The sequence below is a fragment of the Notamacropus eugenii genome, chromosome 3, assembly GCF_028372415.1.
Source record: "Notamacropus eugenii isolate mMacEug1 chromosome 3, mMacEug1.pri_v2, whole genome shotgun sequence".
Taxonomy (NCBI): domain Eukaryota; kingdom Metazoa; phylum Chordata; class Mammalia; order Diprotodontia; family Macropodidae; genus Notamacropus; species Notamacropus eugenii.
In genome coordinates, this window is record NC_092874.1 from 136751489 (window position 1) to 136769236 (window position 17748).

The following is a 17748-nucleotide window of genomic DNA, read 5'->3' on the forward strand; positions in this document are numbered from 1 at the left end:
AGCTGGTAAATAGCACAAGTATTAACTCAATCATTTTGCATGTAAATGAAAACTCTTTGCGTTAACTAAGGTTTAAGATAGGCAAAGTGTGCTCAAGGGAAAACACTCATGGTTCTTTATGTCTTGTATTTGATGGTGAGGCCATAGCAGGACACCATTAACCACTGCTGCTGCAGAGTGAAATGAGGAGAGCAGTTCTCCATCACATACTTACCTGGGATTTTTGTAAATATTTTATGTAACTAATTCACAAGATTATCTTAGGCAACTGCTTCACTTTCCCCCATAGCCTCAGATTATTTATTTTTAAAATGAGCAGGATGGATTAGATGATCTTCTATTGCCGCTGACCAGTTGTTTCAATTGTGTCCACCTCTTCATGACTCCATTTGGGGTTTTCTTGGAAAAGATACTAGAATTGTTTGCCATTTCCTTCTCCAGATCATTTTACAGATGAAGAAACTGAGACAAATAGGGTTAAGTGACTTGCCCAGGGTCACACAGCTAGTAAGAAGTCAGATTTGAATTCATGAAGATGAGTCTTTCTACCTCCAGGCTGGGTTCGCTATCCATTGCACCACCTAGTTGCCTCAATGATCTTTTAGGTTCCCTCTAAATCTAACATTCTGAGATTCTGATATAATTTCAGCTGAAATTTTGTCTAAGATCAAGGTTGAATTTCAGTTGGACAGCAGGATATAATGACGTTTCCATATCTCTTTGTATATATATGGGAGAGGGATGGTTGTATATTGGTAAAAAAAACATTCTACTCTTTGAGTCCCCCTAGTCTTTTATATATCCATTTTTAGTTTGATAGATCTTGTGGAAACATAGAATTGTGGCACTGACCCTATGGTGAAAATTGTAGAAGAGGTGCCTAGTTTGAAGAACATTGAATTGGTGCTTAAATCACAGGATCATAGAATTTCAGAGCTTGAAGTACATCAGAGATCATATTGTCCAACTTATACCAGACAAAAATATCTTTTCGTTTTTACTCTAGTGACATTTCTTGACATCTCTTGTTTCTGGGCACATAGCCACCACCTTGTTCATCTCTCACTTGGTCTCTTGCAAAAGTCTTTTAATAAATCTCTTTGCCTCGAGATTCTCCCCACTCCAATCCACCATATTCTCAGCTATAGGGTGATTTTGCTAAAGCATAACTATGCCATGCATACCCAATACAGAAATTTCCAGGGGTTTACTGTTACCTCCAGGATCAAATATAAATCTCTCTATTTGGCATTTAAATCCTTTAAAACCCACCTTTCTGGTCTTCTTACTCTATGTCTTTCCTCGTACTCTATGATTCAGCTGTTCTGGAGTTTTTACTATTTCTCACACATAAAACTCCAACTACTGAATCCCTCCATGCCTTTGTGCTGAATGTTCCCCATGCCTAGAATACTTTCTCATGCCTGGCTTTGGCTTCCTGGTTTCCTTCAAGACTTAGCTCAAGTTCATAATTTTATGGGAAACCTTTGTTGTTTCAGTCAGTTATTGAAGCTCCCCACCATGTAAATTAATTTGCATTTGCCTTGCATATAGTTATATTTACTTTATAAAAATTTAAGACAACTTTTTAAAATAAATATTGCTATGCAAAACAAAGAGGCCCAGTTAGGGGAAGAAATGAAAACCGGGTGTGATGAGAGAAGTACATATCAAACCTGTTGTACTGCCTATTACTGGATTTTTTTTGAAGATCCTATCAGCGTGTCCACAAAAAGTGAGATTACTTCCCAATAATTTTATTGTTACAAAAAGAAGAGGTAATTTGCCCACTTGTACAAGAAGAAACAGAACATTAAATATAAAAGAATAATAAATATCAAGATAGTGATTTATCTTATGGCCATTTCTTTCTGACCTGCACCAAAAAAAGAAATAAGATAATTATAAATAGAGAAAACATAGTATGTACTGTATATCTTTACAATCTTATGAGGCAAATAACATAACTATGATGTTTATCTTTTACTGGAGTTATAAAATTATATATTACTTCACACACAAGGTAATTGAGGCTTAGAGAAGTTAAGTAAATTGCCTTTGGTCACATAGCTAGTTGGGAAATGTTAGAACTGGGATTTGAACCCAAATCTCCTGACTCATATGATTAGTGCTTGTACCTGACACCCAGTTGCATTAGATGAGAATGCATCATCTATATTATATCTCTTTTTGAAAAATGAAAACTTTCATTTTAGGAATAACTAAAATGTATAGAAAAATCTGCTTCATTTTTTAACATTTTTAACTTTCATTTAAAACAATTTTGAGTTCCAAATTCTCTCAGAAAGCAAGCTATATGATATCAATTATATATATATTAAGTCATATAAAATACATTTCTGTATTAGCCATGTTGCAAAAATAATAATAAAAAGTAAGAAACATAAAGAAAATGAAAAAAAAGTACGCTTCAATCAGCCCTCAGTGTTTATCAATTCCCTCATTGGAGGTGGATGGCTTTTTTCATTGTGAGTCCTTTAGAATTGTCTTGGGTCGTTGTTTTGATCAGAGTAGCTAAGTCTTTCACTTGTGATCATCATTACAATGTTACTGTTACTGTGTGCAATGCTCTTATGGTTCTGCTCACTTCATTTTGCACCTGTTCATATAAGTATTCCCAGGTTTTTCTGAAGCCATCTGCTTCTCCTTTTTATAGCACAACTCTATTTCATCAGAATCACATACCTCATTTTGCTCAGCCATTCCTCAATTGATGGACATACCCTCAATTTCCAATTCCATGCCACCACAAAAAGAGCTACTATAAATATTTTTGTACATAAAGGTCCTTTTCCCTTTTCTTTGGTCTCTTTGAATTCAGTCCACTAGCAGGTCCAATCCATGCATGGATTTATAGGCCTCTGAGCATAGTTCTAAATTATTCTCCAGAATGGTTGGACCAGTTCAGAACCCCACCAATAGTGCATTAGTGTCCCTATTTTTCCATGCCCCCCCCTCTAGCATTTATCATTTTCCTTTTTCATCATGTCAGCCAATCAGATAAGTGTGAAGGGGTACCTCAAAACTGTTTTAATTTGCATTTTAATAATCAATAGAGCTTTAGAGCATTTCTTCATGTGACTATTGCAGCTTTGTTTCTTCTTCTGAAAACTTCATATTTTTTGATCAGTTGGGGAATGGGTGTTATTGTTATAAATTTTCTCAGTTCTCTATATATTCAAGGAATGAGATCTGTATCAGAAAAACTTGCTGTAAAAATATTTTCCCAGTTTTGTTTTCCTTCTAATTTTGGCTGCATTGGTTTTGTTTGTGTGAAACCCTTTGAATTTCATGTAATCAAAGCATTCATTTTTATTTCTCATCATCCTCTCTTTCTCTCTCTTGTTTGGTCATAAACTCTTCCCTTATCCATAGATCTGACAGGTAAATTTTCCCATAATTTGCTTATATCACCAATTATATCAAATCATTTACCCGTTTTGGCCTCATTTTGATATATGATGGGGGATGTTGGACTACGCTTACTTTCTGACAAACTGCACTCCAGTTTCCCCAGAAATTTTTGTCAGATGGTGAGTTCTTACCCCCCAAAGCTTGGGTTTATAAAACACTAGATAACTATGGTCACTTACCACTGTGTATTTCGTACACAATCTATTTCATTAACCCACCACTCTATTTCTCATCCAGTGCCAGATTGTTCTGATGATCGGTGTTGTTCCATCATCTTTCAGTCATGTCTGACTCTTCATGACCCCATTTGGGGTTTTCTTGGCAAAGATACTGGAGTGGTTTGCTGTTTCCTTTTCCAGTTCATTTTTACAGGTGAGAAACTGTGAAAATAGGGTTAAATGATTTGCTCAGGGTCACATAGCTAGTAAGTGTCTGAAGCCAGATTTGAACTTCTGAAGATGAGTTTTCCTGATTCAAAGCCCAGTGATCTGTCTATGGAGCTATTTAACTGCCACTACCACACTGTCCCATTACCACTTCACACTGTAATTTGAAATGTGGTATGGTTAGGCCATCTTTCCTAACATTTTTTTTTTTTGGCATTGATTCACTTGATATTGTTGACTTTTTGCCCTTCCACATGAATTTTGTTTTTATTTTTTTCTAGCTCTATAAAATATATTCTTTCTAGCTCTATAAAATAATTCCTTGATAGTTTTATTGCTAATTTAGGCAGAATTATCATTTTTATTATACTAGCTTGTCCTACCCTTAAACAATGTTTCACGCTTTGTGTGAAAAGTGTTTCATAATTGTGCTCATGTAATTCCCTGGGTTTGTCTGGACAGGTAGACTCTCAAGTATTTCATATGACTATAGTTATTTTAAATGAGATTTCTCTTTATCTCTTCCTGATGAGTTTTGTTGGTAGTGATTTGTGTAGATTTGTTTTATATCCTACAGCTTTGCTAAAGTTATTGTTTCAACTAGCTTTTTAGTTGATTTGCTAGGGTTCTATTAGTATACCACCATATCATTTGCAAAGACAATTAGTTTTGTTTCCTCATTGCCTATTTCTATTCCTTCTATTTCTTTTATTTGTCTTATTGCTATAGCCAGCATTTCTAATAATCAATAATGGTGATAATAATGAATATCCTTGCTTCATCCTTGATCTTATTGGGAAGGCTTCTAACTTATCCCAATTACAGATGGTGCTTCCTTTTTGTTTTAAAGAGGTATTACTTGCTATTTTAAGAAATGCTCCACTTATTCCTATGCTTTCTAATTTTTTTCTAATATAATGGATATTGTATTTTGTCAAAAAGTTTTTTTTTCCCGCATCTATTGATATAACCATATGATTTTTTTTTGGGTGGTGGTGGTGGTGAAGTGTGTGTGTGTGTGTGTGTGTGTGTGTGTGTTGATATGGTCAATTATGCTTAAAGTTTTTGTAGTATAAGATCAGCCCTGAATTCTTGGTATAGATCCTACTTGATCATAGTGTATGAGCTTTGTGATATACTGCTATAATCTCCTTGCTAGTATTCACCTTAATTTTTTTGCATCCATACACATTAAGGAAACTATTCTACAGTTTTCCACCTCTGCTTTTGCTCTCCCTGATTTAGGTATCAAAACCCTATTAGTGTCATAACAGGAATTTGGTAGGGTTTTTTCTTTGCCTATTTTTTCAAGTAGTTGATATAATTTGGGAATTAATTATTCCTTAAATGTTTGGGAGAATTCATTAATAAGTTCATCAGGTCCTGGACATTTTTTCTCAAGGACCTCATTGATGGTTTGTTAAATTTCTTTTTCTAAGATGGAGTTATTTAAGTATTCTAATTCCTCTTCTTTTTATCAGGGGAATTTATGTTTTTGTAAACATTCATTCATTTTACTTAGTTTGTCAGTTTACTAACATACAATTGGACAAAAGTATCTCTTAATAATTGCTTTAATTTCATCAGCATTGGTGGAATAGCCAGTCTTTTAATTTTTGATGCTGGTAATTTGGTTTTCTTTCTTTTTAAAAAAATTTTTAAAAAATCAAATTAAGCAATGGTTTATCTAGTTTGTTTGTTCCCCACAAACCAGTTTCTAGTTTTATTTATTAGTGCAGTGGTTTGTCTTTTTAAACTTTCAGTTTTATTACTCTCTCCTTTGATTTTCAGGATTTCCATTTTGGTGTTTTTCCCCCCAACTTTAAACCATTTTATTGACACAGTAACACAACACACTCTTACCCCCTCATCTCCCCCAAAGGACCAACCCAGTTCACCAGCTTGGATGGGTCAGACCAGCACCCTGCTGGCTTACTTCCTCCCCTTCTCCCTAAGAACAAGCTGTTAAATGAAAACAAGGGTGCAGGCCACTTCTCTGCCACTTACTCCCTTCTACTCCTACCTTCCCCAGATTGGGTAGGGCAGAGGACTATAGTTGGCTCTGCTCTGGGGAATGTGAGTGGGGGGAGAAGCAGAGAACCCTGTATGTCGCTTCATCCAACGTATCACCCAGCCCCGATGAATGATTTTTCCCTACTCCCAGGCCATGAGTTGCTTTCTTAGCCGTCCAAGCCTAGAAAGGAAACATTGGGATCCCAGTCCAGTGTCCAGGAGTGGAAACTCCTGGAACTGGCAAAAGAACTGAGAGCCAAGAAGCCTGGGCCCTAAATAGAAGTCCTGGTGGTGGAAGAGAACTTGAATGCCCCTTTATCAAATGCAGTGGTAACACTGAACAGACTAAGACTGCTTAACCAAAAGCCAGAACAGCACCAAGCTGTAAAGAAAGGTCAAACCAGAGACTGGTATTGCTTACTCCAAGGTAAATGTATATTCCATATGAAGAGAGGATTGTGATGAAGTGTCATTAAAAAAAAACTTAGCTGCATCTCAAGGGATATATCAGGGGGCCATCCCCCAAGAGCCCCCAGAAGTGATGAGCTGAGAGCAAAGAAAGATATACAAATTTTTCAAAAAAAGAAGAAAGACCAAAAGCAGGGGAGCTAGAGACTTACAGTAATGCCCACCGGCCTTCCATGTGGCTTGCGCCTGTGCCTGGATAAGTAATGCCCTCCCATAGGCTACGATATACCACACAACGCAGTTTAAAAAGCTTCTAATGTCAGTTGATAAACATCTCCATTTACTATGGGTGATTACATGTGGATAATATGTTTATACTCTTCTTTATGGAAAACATATTTCAACAAGTCAACTCCAAGAACACAATTAGGAGACCCTCACCTGGAGCCCTACAGTGTCCTTCCCTTGGCAGCAAGGAGCCCCCTTCACCCCAAGGCTTCCTGTCCCTCCACTAATCCCCTTCTGTGGCTCCTGGTCAAAGTGGCCTTCTCCATTGCCTTCAGTCCTCGTCAGATGAGTTCTTGGTCCAGTGGGTAAACATGTCTGGTCTCAAGGTGACACAAGGATGGCTTGGATGCACAATCTCAAAGTCCAGAAAGCTGAAGATCTTCAGAAGAGGAGCTCTGTGCTCCCCGCCCTTCCTGAAGCAGATGAAGACATATTTCACTTTCAGCTTCTTTCAGCAAACTCCATCCTTCTTTGCTCCTATCCGGTAATAACCCATCTCAAATTTCCACAAGCAGGCTCTGGCTGGACAGTCTTGCATCCGAGGAAGGAACCTTCACCTCAGGGAACTCATACTAGAAGAGGACAATGTGAGGCTTCCCATCATGTCCTGCGAGGTCCTGGGTCACAGTGAGCTTCTCATCCTTATACATTAGAACTGAGAGAGAAGGATCCTTGCCGCCCCCTCACCCACTGAGGGTCTTCAACAGTGGGTGAGGGGCATCATGAGCACTACAGAGGCCCTGGAACAATGTGCCTGCAGCACTGAAGCTGGGAACAGTTACTCAAAGATAAAACATTACTGTCCTGGGTGTTTATCATCGTTGGTTGCTATATTCAGGGTGAGAGGAGGAGGTGGTGCCTATGCCACTGCCCAGGCCTCTGCTGCTGCTGCTGGCAGTGGATAGGTGAGCAAGACTTGGTCAGGTGCTGGGCCAGTCATGGGGATAAAGTTCCTTTAGGGGCTTCAGGCTGAAAACCTCCTGCTGCCTCAGCAAGTGTGTCCCTCCAACTGCACCTCCTTGGTTGCACTGCCACCACAGCCTTGGCTCCATTTTGGTGTTTAATTAAGGATTTTTAATTGGCTCATTTTCTAGTATTTTTAGTTGCATGCCCAGTTCATTGATCTTTTCTTCTCTCTTCTACTGATGCATGCAATTATTTTTTAATATACAATTTATTTGTCAGTTCTTAATATTCACTTCCACAAGAATTTGAATTCAAAAATTTCTCTCTATCTCTCCCCACCACCCAGCCCAGGACAGCATGTACTCCATCTACCCCTTCCTCCAGTCTGTCCTCCTTTCTATCATCTCCCCTTCTTCAATCCCCCCCCCTCTATTTTCCTGTAGGGCAAAATAGATTTCTATGCCCCATTGCCTGTACATCTTATTTCCCAGTAGTATGCTAAAACCATTTTTGACATTCATTCTTAAAACGTTGAATTCCATATTCTCTCCCTTCCTCCTTCCCCACCCAGCCTCACTGAGAAAACAAGCAATTCAATATAGGTCATACATGAGCTTGTGTCTTGATCTTCTGGTCACCATAATATTTTTTGTGGTCAAATTCTTTTGCTGTTTTTATTTGTTGCGTCTTTTTCCAGCCTGTTTCTTGTCTCGGAACTTTATGTTAAAGTTGGGCCCTGTTTCCGTGGTGGAGGTTGTGACGATTGCCCCAAGCTTCAGACTTTCACGCTGCTGTTTTCAGAGCTAGTTCTGGAGGTTTGGAAGTTTTAGGTGCTTCCAAAGTGATGTGACATGAGGAGAGGGGTGGTCCCTGCTCTCCTGACCTGCACTCTGGTCTTTACTTTGGAAAGGTTCCTGATCCCTTGGGCCTATAAACACTTCTCTGCACCCTAGAACTGTGACTCAGAATTAAGTATTAGCATGGAAGTTCTCAGAGGGTACCTGGTCCCCTGTAATCTATTTTTAACCTGTTGCCAGTTCCCCTTACCATCTCTGAGAGCTCCTGAAGTGCTGCTGCTGCTATCGCCACCTCCAAGGCACATAGCTGGTATTGCTGCCATGCGGATTCTGGGCCAGGTCCCACCCTAGTGTCACAGATATCTCCCTCCTATCTCCTGAGTTGTCTTGGACTGGAAAAAATGTCTCACTCAATCTTTAGTTGACTCTGTCACTCCAGAATTCAATTTGAAGAGTTATCTTAAAATTGTTTGAAGGGGAATATTGGGAGAGCTCATCTGAGTCCTCTATTCTGCCATATTGGCCCCACCCCTGAAAGACAAAATGGTTGTTCAGTTGTGAAAATGTTAATGTGTGCTGCTTTTTTCAGCACTTAAAAAGGAGATAAAAATCCAAGTTTTATCCAAGTAGTACACCTTAAGAACAGTGGTAAACCAGTTGTTATTTTAAACAGATTAAATTCTTGAATTAATAACAGCTAGGGCTAGTAGAAAGATACTGGTCCAAATGCCAGTAACTTGAAGAAAATGAGAAGCATTTCAAATGCTTATAAATTGCTTTTCTGAGTTCCTTGCAGTTTAGAATGCCTCCTGTATTGAATCCATTGAAGTATCCAATTTCAAGATATGCATATTATAGGCATTCCACTTGGCCATGGGCCTTTTCTTCCATAGTTACAGTGTTATCAGCTTAATGTGGGATTTAGGCAATCTTAAACCCCTATCTACTGTTGTTCCCTGGGGGAAATATCTCCATGGGCTTCATTTCACCAACAAAAGCCTCCTTATATAGCACATTGTAGAGTAAGAAAGTTGAGGAGTAATGCCTTTCACAAATAATCTAATGCAAGGGAAAGAACATGTACTGCCAATTCGTAGAAAATCTTGTCATCTACAGAAAGCTACCTTGCATTTGTAATAGGGTAATTAGTTTGTTCAAAATACTTTTGCAATTGTCATAATTTTTAGTTCATTCATGTTTTCAGAAGTCAGTAGTCAATATTCCCAAAATTAAACATGCTGTAAATATTTGTTAATGCCACTTATTTTAGGAGCACATATTAATTGGTATTAGGACAATTAATTTTTTCCTTTGTTCTGTTTTGATTCGAAAAGAGGGCATTGTCATAGACATAGTGAGATTATAACATTGGTCATACTGGGGAGTAATATTATTGGGTTTAAATGATATGAATAGTTGTGTCATTATTTTACAAGCGCTTAAATTGAAGCAAAGAACAGTACAGCTTAACCTTGTTAAATGCATGTCTTGAACAATTTTAGCCATGTTATTTGGAATAACCATTGGCATGTTTATGCTGACATTGTCAAGGATACTAACATTATCTTCCCACTTAACTGAAGCATTGGTACTCTTGGAATACAACATCAGTTGTTGACCCAAACAAACCACTGTGGTTTGAAATCTAGCCCTTGCTTAATGTGTTCAGTTCTTGCATGATGATAACCATCAATTGCTAAGCAAGTATTCAGTTTCACTGGATCTGGTGATACCATAGTGGCGCAGAAACAATTTACAAGAAAAGCAAGCTCACTATCATTCTTTTGTATGTAGAAGAGGAAATTGGAAAACAGCCAGAGTATAAAACAACTGCACTTAAAACAGTGTCTTCTGTAAACTAATACCCAGAACTGTACATGCATACATATTTTAAGTTATATCTTTATTAAATACTCGGACAAATTTCAAACAATAGTAAAATATTTGGATCTTGTATAGAGCAATAGGAAGTACTTCTTAGACTCAGAGTCAAGAGATCTGGGTTGTACTCCTGGCATGGCCTCTAAATAGCTGTGTAACCTCGGTTAAATCATTTAATCTCTCTGGGCCTCACTTTTCCCCATTCTAAAATGAGCAGATTGGACCAGATAACTCCAAATGTCTTTTTCTGCTCCTGACATCCTATAGTATAATTCAAGAATTATTGGAGCAAGCGATTGGGTGTCTTAGTCAGTGAAAGAGGCAAAACACTATAGGATAAACGCAAGGATATTTTTTGTCAATAATAAATAGCAAGGTTGGGGAGGCCAGTGCTAGGTGATTAAGCAGAGCTAGAAAAGAAGAGAAAATAAATTTGGTAAGAGACTAAGTAAAGTACATGATTTTCTAATACTCTTCCTGGACTTGGAATTGAATACTGAAATTTATAATATATGTCATATATTGTCACACCATGACATCAGGAAGATGATGCCATGACTTGCAAGTGAATTGAATTTAAGTGAGGGAGGGCTGTGCAAAATCACCAATCTCACTCTCTCCTTTGGAGTCATCTGGGTCCAGTGTCCAGATATAAATCAGGATGACTGGAGATGTCCTGGGAGATTAGGAAAGGTGGGAATGAAGAAATTTAAAGGCAGATGGTGGTGCAGTGGATAGAGAAGTGGGCCTGGAGTCAGGAGGACCTGAATTCAAATCTAGCTTCAGATATTTTCTAGCTGTGTGATCCGGAAAAGTCACTTAACCTCAGTTTGCCTCAGTTTCCTACCTCTCAGGGTTGTTGTAAGGATCAAATGAGGTAGTATTTGTAAAAAGAAACAAACAAAACAACCTTAGCACAATACCCAGCACATAGTAGGTGTCATATAAATGTATACTCCTCTTCCTTTACCTTAGAGATTATAGTTTAAAGCCATATTATTGAATAGAATAAGAAAGGTTTCTGGCCTCCATCTAATAATTGTTCCAAAATATTAGGTTCATCTTCTTCCTCAGTATTCATTAAATTTTCTCTTTTCTTTCATTCACAATTGCTTTTGAGTTCTACCTTTCCAAGCAGTGGTTTCATGGGATGGCAGTGAAGTCTGTTCCATGCAATTGTATACCCAAAAAGAGTTGGCCTACTTATAGAAAGCTAAATAGGCACAATGCCAAACCACAGGCCATATTTTACACTTTGGGAATGATTCCCATGAAATGATTCTTTTTTAGATAGCCATCAGGCAAATGCATGATTGATTCATCAGTAACAACTTCAGCACGGGAAAAGCCCCCACAAAATGAAACATATACTTCAGAAGACAAAACTTCTTTTGAATTTTTCTTTGATTTAGGAAAAATGGCACAAATGAAAGGGAAATATGCATTAAGAGTAATTAATGAATGAGTAGGCATATTACTCCATATTTGATATTTAACAATAGTAACAAATCTGTAATAGCACAGTAAGAGGATCATAGATTTAGAATGGGAAGGGAATAGAGAACATACAGTTTAGCCCCTAAGACCCAAAGAGACTAAGTACTTTGCTTAAGCTCACACATAGTAAGTGACAAAGACAGGTTTTGAATTCAGATCTTTGGCTCATCTATTTAGAGCTAAAAGACACCTTACAGGAGATCTACTCCAGACCTCTACTTTATTTTACAGATTGGGAATTTGAGAACTAGAGAAATTAAATTTCTTATCTAAGGTCATATGATTATAAAATGTCAGAGGTGGAATTTGAACCTAGTTCCTCTGATATCGCTATACCAAATTTGATACCTCAAGTTGTTATTAATTTACCTCATCAAAGAAACCTACCAGAATTTTCTCAATGGAAAAGGGATTTCATTTTTGGGAAAAAGAGTACCACTAAAACAGGAGTTCTTAACCTAAGGTCCATAAGTTTGTTTAAAATTTTATTGATATATTCAGTATGTTTGATTTCTTTTTGTATTCTTATATATTTCATAAATATAAAATCATGATTGTGAGAAGGGTTCCATAGGCTTTACTGGATTGCCGAAGGGATCCACGGCAAAAAAGCAGGTTGTCTCCCTGCTCTAAGGATTTGTTGTTGTTGTTTAGTCATGTTTCAGTTGTGTCAAACTCTTCATGACCCTATTTGGAATTTTCTTGGCAAAGATACTGGAATGGCTTGCCATTTCCTTCTCCAACTCATTTTACAGGTGAGGAAACTGAGGCAAACAGGTTCATATAGTTAGTTAAGTATCCAAGGCCAGATTTGAACTCAGGAAGATGAGTCTTCCTGACTCCAGGCCTGGTATTATATCCACTAGACCACCTAGCTGCTCACCTTTAAGGAGAGTAGGTACACATTCTTATCTTATGGAGGAATCATAGAGTTTCATTAATTTCTGAGAAGAGATGCCAAATTGTAGGGGACTGCATTACAAATGGCAGGAATTTAGTACTTAGCAGCATAGAACATTTACTATCTCAAAATAAATGTGTGTGTGTGTGTGTGTGTGTGTGTGTGTGTGTGTGTGTGTGTCTTGAGAAAATACCATTAAGGGATTTCTCTGCATATATTATAAAGACAGGGACATTATTTTTAATTAACAACCAATATCACATTGTGTGGCCTCTGCCAAGCTGACATAATATCAACAATAATAATTCCCAGTCCGACTAGCTGACGCAGCCTTTTGAGGCCTCCTGCTCATATAGCCAACACTGTAGGTTCAATGCCCCTGAGAGACAGTTGGAGGCATTCCCTTACGTAACCACAATAGATGCCTCTATTTCCACTACTTTCACAAAAGCTTGCTTCAGGACTGAATGAGAGAAAGGGAAGAGTGCAAATTTATCCACAGGAATTGTGTTCGCCAAACATTTATTTCTACCTCTAGGGAAAGAAACAGCAGCACACCCCCAAAACCTCAAGATGGATTATAGGATTGCCATTTTTAACCTTATAGGGTCATAGATGTGGGGCTCCAAGCTACCTTAGCGATCATCTGGCATGTGCCTTTCATTTTAGAAATGAAGATGTGAAAACCTAGGGAGGTCAGAGAACTTGTTTGAGGCCACACAAATTGGCAGTAGCAGTCAGGATTCATGCCCTCGGTTCTCTGACTTCAAATTCAGCTTCCTTTCCACTGTACCCCTGCCTTCATTTTTTCCACTGAGAAATTTGGAAGGACAGGTAAAATGACCAGCAAGTGGCAAAAAGACTCATGGATGATGATGGATAAGCAGAGCCATCTTTGTCTAGGGAGCATAGCCCTAAATGCCTAAGTTCTGCTTTGGAAAGCAGCTTGCATGGGAGATAGGAGATGGCAAGGAGCTCACATGTTTTTCTTGTTATGTTGTTTACTTGGGTTCAACACAAAGGGTGATTGCTATGGCTTCAGCCTGGAGAGTGTTCCCTGGCAATGTTGCCACTCCTTTCTTTATGGAATGTTGTAAGTTGCACATGATATACTGCCAGCTAATTTCATCTTAACTGAACTGGAGTAGAAGACCATACTTCCATCCCACTGCTGAGTCAGTCAGGGATTCTTGCACAACAAACTAACTGTCTGTGGAGTAAATAAAGCTCTCTGTGTGTTGCATTTCCTGAAGTTACCTGAAAATGTTTGCTGAAGCCACTGCTGTGCTGAAGAAGGAAATGTGTGTGTGTGTGTGTGTGTGTGTGTTCCAAACATGAAAAAAACCTTATCTTAATCTTTTGAGCAAGTATCCAGTCACTTTGTAATCCCCAGAATTTTCTTGGCGGATTGTCATGAGCCCTCTGCTCCACAGAGAATGGAATGCATGGCTGTATGAGGCAAACAGATGGTGTGGATCAGAGACTCCCTCCCCCCCTCCCACCATTTTTCCACTGAGAAATTTGGAAGAGCGGGAAAAATTAGCATCATCTGACAAAGAGACACATTTCCCACCAGCATCACCTTTTCCTTTGAGGACATGGTATTATTGATTGATTGATTGATTGATTATTTATTTGAAAACTTTTTAAACATTTTTATTTAAAATAGTTCCAAATTCAATCCCTTCCTTCTTCTCTTCCCTCCCCTGAAATGGTAAGCAATCAGATATAGGTTGTACATGTGCAGTTATATAAAACATTTCCATATTTGTCATTTTGCTTAAAAAGACTCGAATCAAAGGAATAAAGGAAAGTGAAAAGGAGAATGCTTCAGTCTGTATTTAATCAATATAAGTTCTTTCTTTAGAGGCCAATAGTATGCTTCATCATTAGTCCTTTGGGATTGTCTTGGATCATTGTATTGCTGAGAACAGCGAAGTCATCCACAGTTCTTCATCAAATAATATTGCTGTTACTGTGTACAGTGTTCTTCAGGTTCTGTTCACTTCACTGTGTATCATTTCATCTAAGTCTTCCCAGGTTTTCCTGAAGTCATCCTTCTTGCCATTTCTTAAAGCACAATATTATTCCACTGCAATCATACATCACAACTCGTTTAGCCTTTTCCCAGTTGATGGCCAACCCTTTGATTTCCAGTTCTTAGTTACCACAAAAAGAGCTGCTATAAATATTTTTAAACAAATAAATCCTTTTCTCCTTTATTGGATGTCTTTGAGACATAGGCCTAGCAATGGTATTGCTGGATCAAAGTTTTATAACCCTTTGGGAATAGTTTCAAATTGCTCTCCAGAATGGTTGAATCCATTCACAACTCCACCAACAGTGAATTAGGGTCCCGTTTTCCCCACAACCTCTCCAACATCTTTTTTTTTTTTTTGTCATATTAACCACTCTGAAGGTGTGAAATGGTACCTCAGAATTGTTTTAATTTGCTTTTCTCTGATCAATAGTGATTTAGAGCATTTTTTCATATGACTACAGATAGCTTTGATTTCTTTGTCTGAAAACTGCCTATTCATATCCTTTGACCATTTATGAATTGGGGAATGACTTGTATTTTTATAAATTTGTCTCAGTTCTCTATATATTGGAGAAATAGGGTCATTACCAGAGATACTTGTTGCAAATTTTTTCCCCATTTGTTTGCTTTCCCTATAATTTTGTTTGCATTGGTTTTGTTTATGCAAAGACTTTTAGATTTTATATAATCAAAATTGTCCATTTTGTATTTTGTAATGCTCTCTATATCTTCTTTTGTCCTAAATTCCATCTTTACTTATAACTCTGACAGATAAACTATTCCATGCTCTCTTATTTGCTTATGGTATTGTCACCCTTCATGTGTAAATAATGTACCCATTTTGACCATATTTTGGTATATAGTGTGAAATATTGATCTATTTTCTGCCATACTGTTTTCCAATTTTCTCAGAAATTTTTGTCAAATTGGTCAAATCATTGTTTTTGTTCCAAAAGCTAGGCTCTTTGGGTTTATCATATACTAGATTACTGTGATCTTTTACTATAATGTAATTTGTACCTAATCTATTCCACTGATCCACCATTCTATTTTTTACCAGTATAAGATTGTTTTGATAATTACCATTTTATAATATAGTTTGAGATCTGATATAGCTAAACTATATTTTCGCATTTTTTTTGTTGATTCCCTCGATATCCTCGAGCTTTTGTTCTCCCAGATGAATTTTGCTATTTTTTAACTATATAAAATAATTTTTGATAGCATGATTGGTATGACATTAAATACATAGATTAATTTAGGCTAAATTGTCATTTTATTAAAATTACTTAGCCTACCTATGAGCAATTATTATTTTCCAGTTGTTTAGATCTGACTTTATTGTGTGAAAAGTGTTTTATCATTGTGTTCATATAGTTCTCCTCAGTTTGTCTTGGCAGGCAGACTCCCAAGTATTTTATATTGTCTACCGTTAATTTAAATGGAACTTCTCTATATCTTGCTGCTGGATTTTGTTGATAATAAGTAGAAATGTTGCTGATTTATGTGGGTTTATCTTGCAATTTTGCTAAAGTTATTCTTAATTTCAAGCAGTTTTTTAAGTTGATTCTCTAGTATTTTCCAAATATAACATCATATCATTTGCAAAGAGTGATGGTTTTATTTCCCCATTGTCTATTCTAATTCCTTTAATTTCTTTTTCTTCTCTTATTGCTATAGCTAACATTTCTAGTACAGTATTAAATAATAGAGGTGATAACGGGCATCCTTACTTCACCCCCATTATATTGTGAAGGTTTCTGTAATGCTTACTGATGGTTTTAGATAAACATCACTTATTTTAATTAATACTCTCTTTGTTCCTATGTTCTCTAGTATTTTTAAAAGGAATGGGTACTATATTTTGTTAAAAGCTTTTTTCTGCATCTATTGAGATAATCACATGATTTCTGTTAGTTATATTATTGATATGGTCAATTTTGCTGATAGTTTTCCTAATATCAAATCAGCTCTACATTCCTGGTATTAATCTCAACCAGTCATAGGTGTATTACCCTGGTGATAAATTACTGTAACCTTTTTGCTAATATTTTATTTAAAAATTTTGTATCAATATTCATTAGGGAAAGTGGTTTATAATTTTCTTTCTCTGTTTTGGTTCTTCCTCCTTTGGGCATCAGCACCATATTTGTTTTGTAAAAGAAATTTGGTAGGACTCCACCTTTTTTCAAATAGTTTCTGTAGTATTAGGATAAATTGTTCTTTAAATGTTTAATAGAATTTGCTTTTGAATCCATCTAGTCCTACTGAATTTTTCTCAGAAAGTTCATTGATGGCTTGTTCAATGTCTTTTTCTAAGGCTTGATTATTTAAATATTTTATTTCTTTTGTTATTCTTGTGAATTTATATTTTTGTAGATAGTCATCCATTTCATTTAGATTGTCAAATTTATTGGCATATAATTTAGCAAAATAACTCCTAGCAATTGTCTTAATTTCCTCTTCAATGGTGGTGAGTTCACACCTTTCATTTTTTATCTTAGTAATTTGGTTTTCTTCTTTCTTTTTTTCAAAATCAAATTAACCAGTGGTTTATCTGGGGTTTTTACTTCATAAAACCAACTTTTAGTTTTATTTATTAGAGTTCAGTGCTTTTCTTACTCTCAATATTATTAATCTTTCTTTGATTTTCAGAATTTCTAAGTTGGTATTTGAGGATTTTTAATTAATTCTTTTTTCTAGTTGTTTTTTGTTTTGGTTGCATGCCCAATTCATTGATCTGCTTTTCTCTATTTAATTGTTGTAAGCAATTAGAGATATACATTTTTCTCTAAGTATCACTTTGACTACATCTCACAAATTTTGGTATGTTGTCTTGTCATTTTCTTAAATGAAATTATTGATGGTTTCTACGATTTGTTTTCTGACACACTTGTTTTTTTTAGAATTATTTTATTTAATTTCCAAATAATTTTAATCTCTCTTTCCATTGTTTGATATGAATGTAATTTTTATTGCATTATGTTTTGAAAAGGTTGCATTTACTATTTCTGCTTTTCTGCACTTAGTTGTCCCGGGTCTGTCCCCGGGACCTTCGAGTGAGAATCTCCCTTCGGTGGGCACCGCTTCGGACGTCTCCGGACCTACCCCGGGGGACACGGCGGCAGGCAATAATCAGGCAATGCGCAGGAGGTTCATAGCTTTATTGCATGGAGGAGTCCCACGAGCAGTTCA

The 17748-nt window shown here is 36.9% G+C and overlaps 1 pseudogene; it reads right to left on the reverse strand.

Annotated features, from left to right (window-relative positions):
• Positions 1–6561: 6561 nt before the first annotated feature.
• On the reverse strand, positions 6562–7349 carry LOC140531267 (ornithine decarboxylase antizyme 2 pseudogene; annotated as a pseudogene).
• Positions 7350–17748: the final 10399 nt, after the last annotated feature.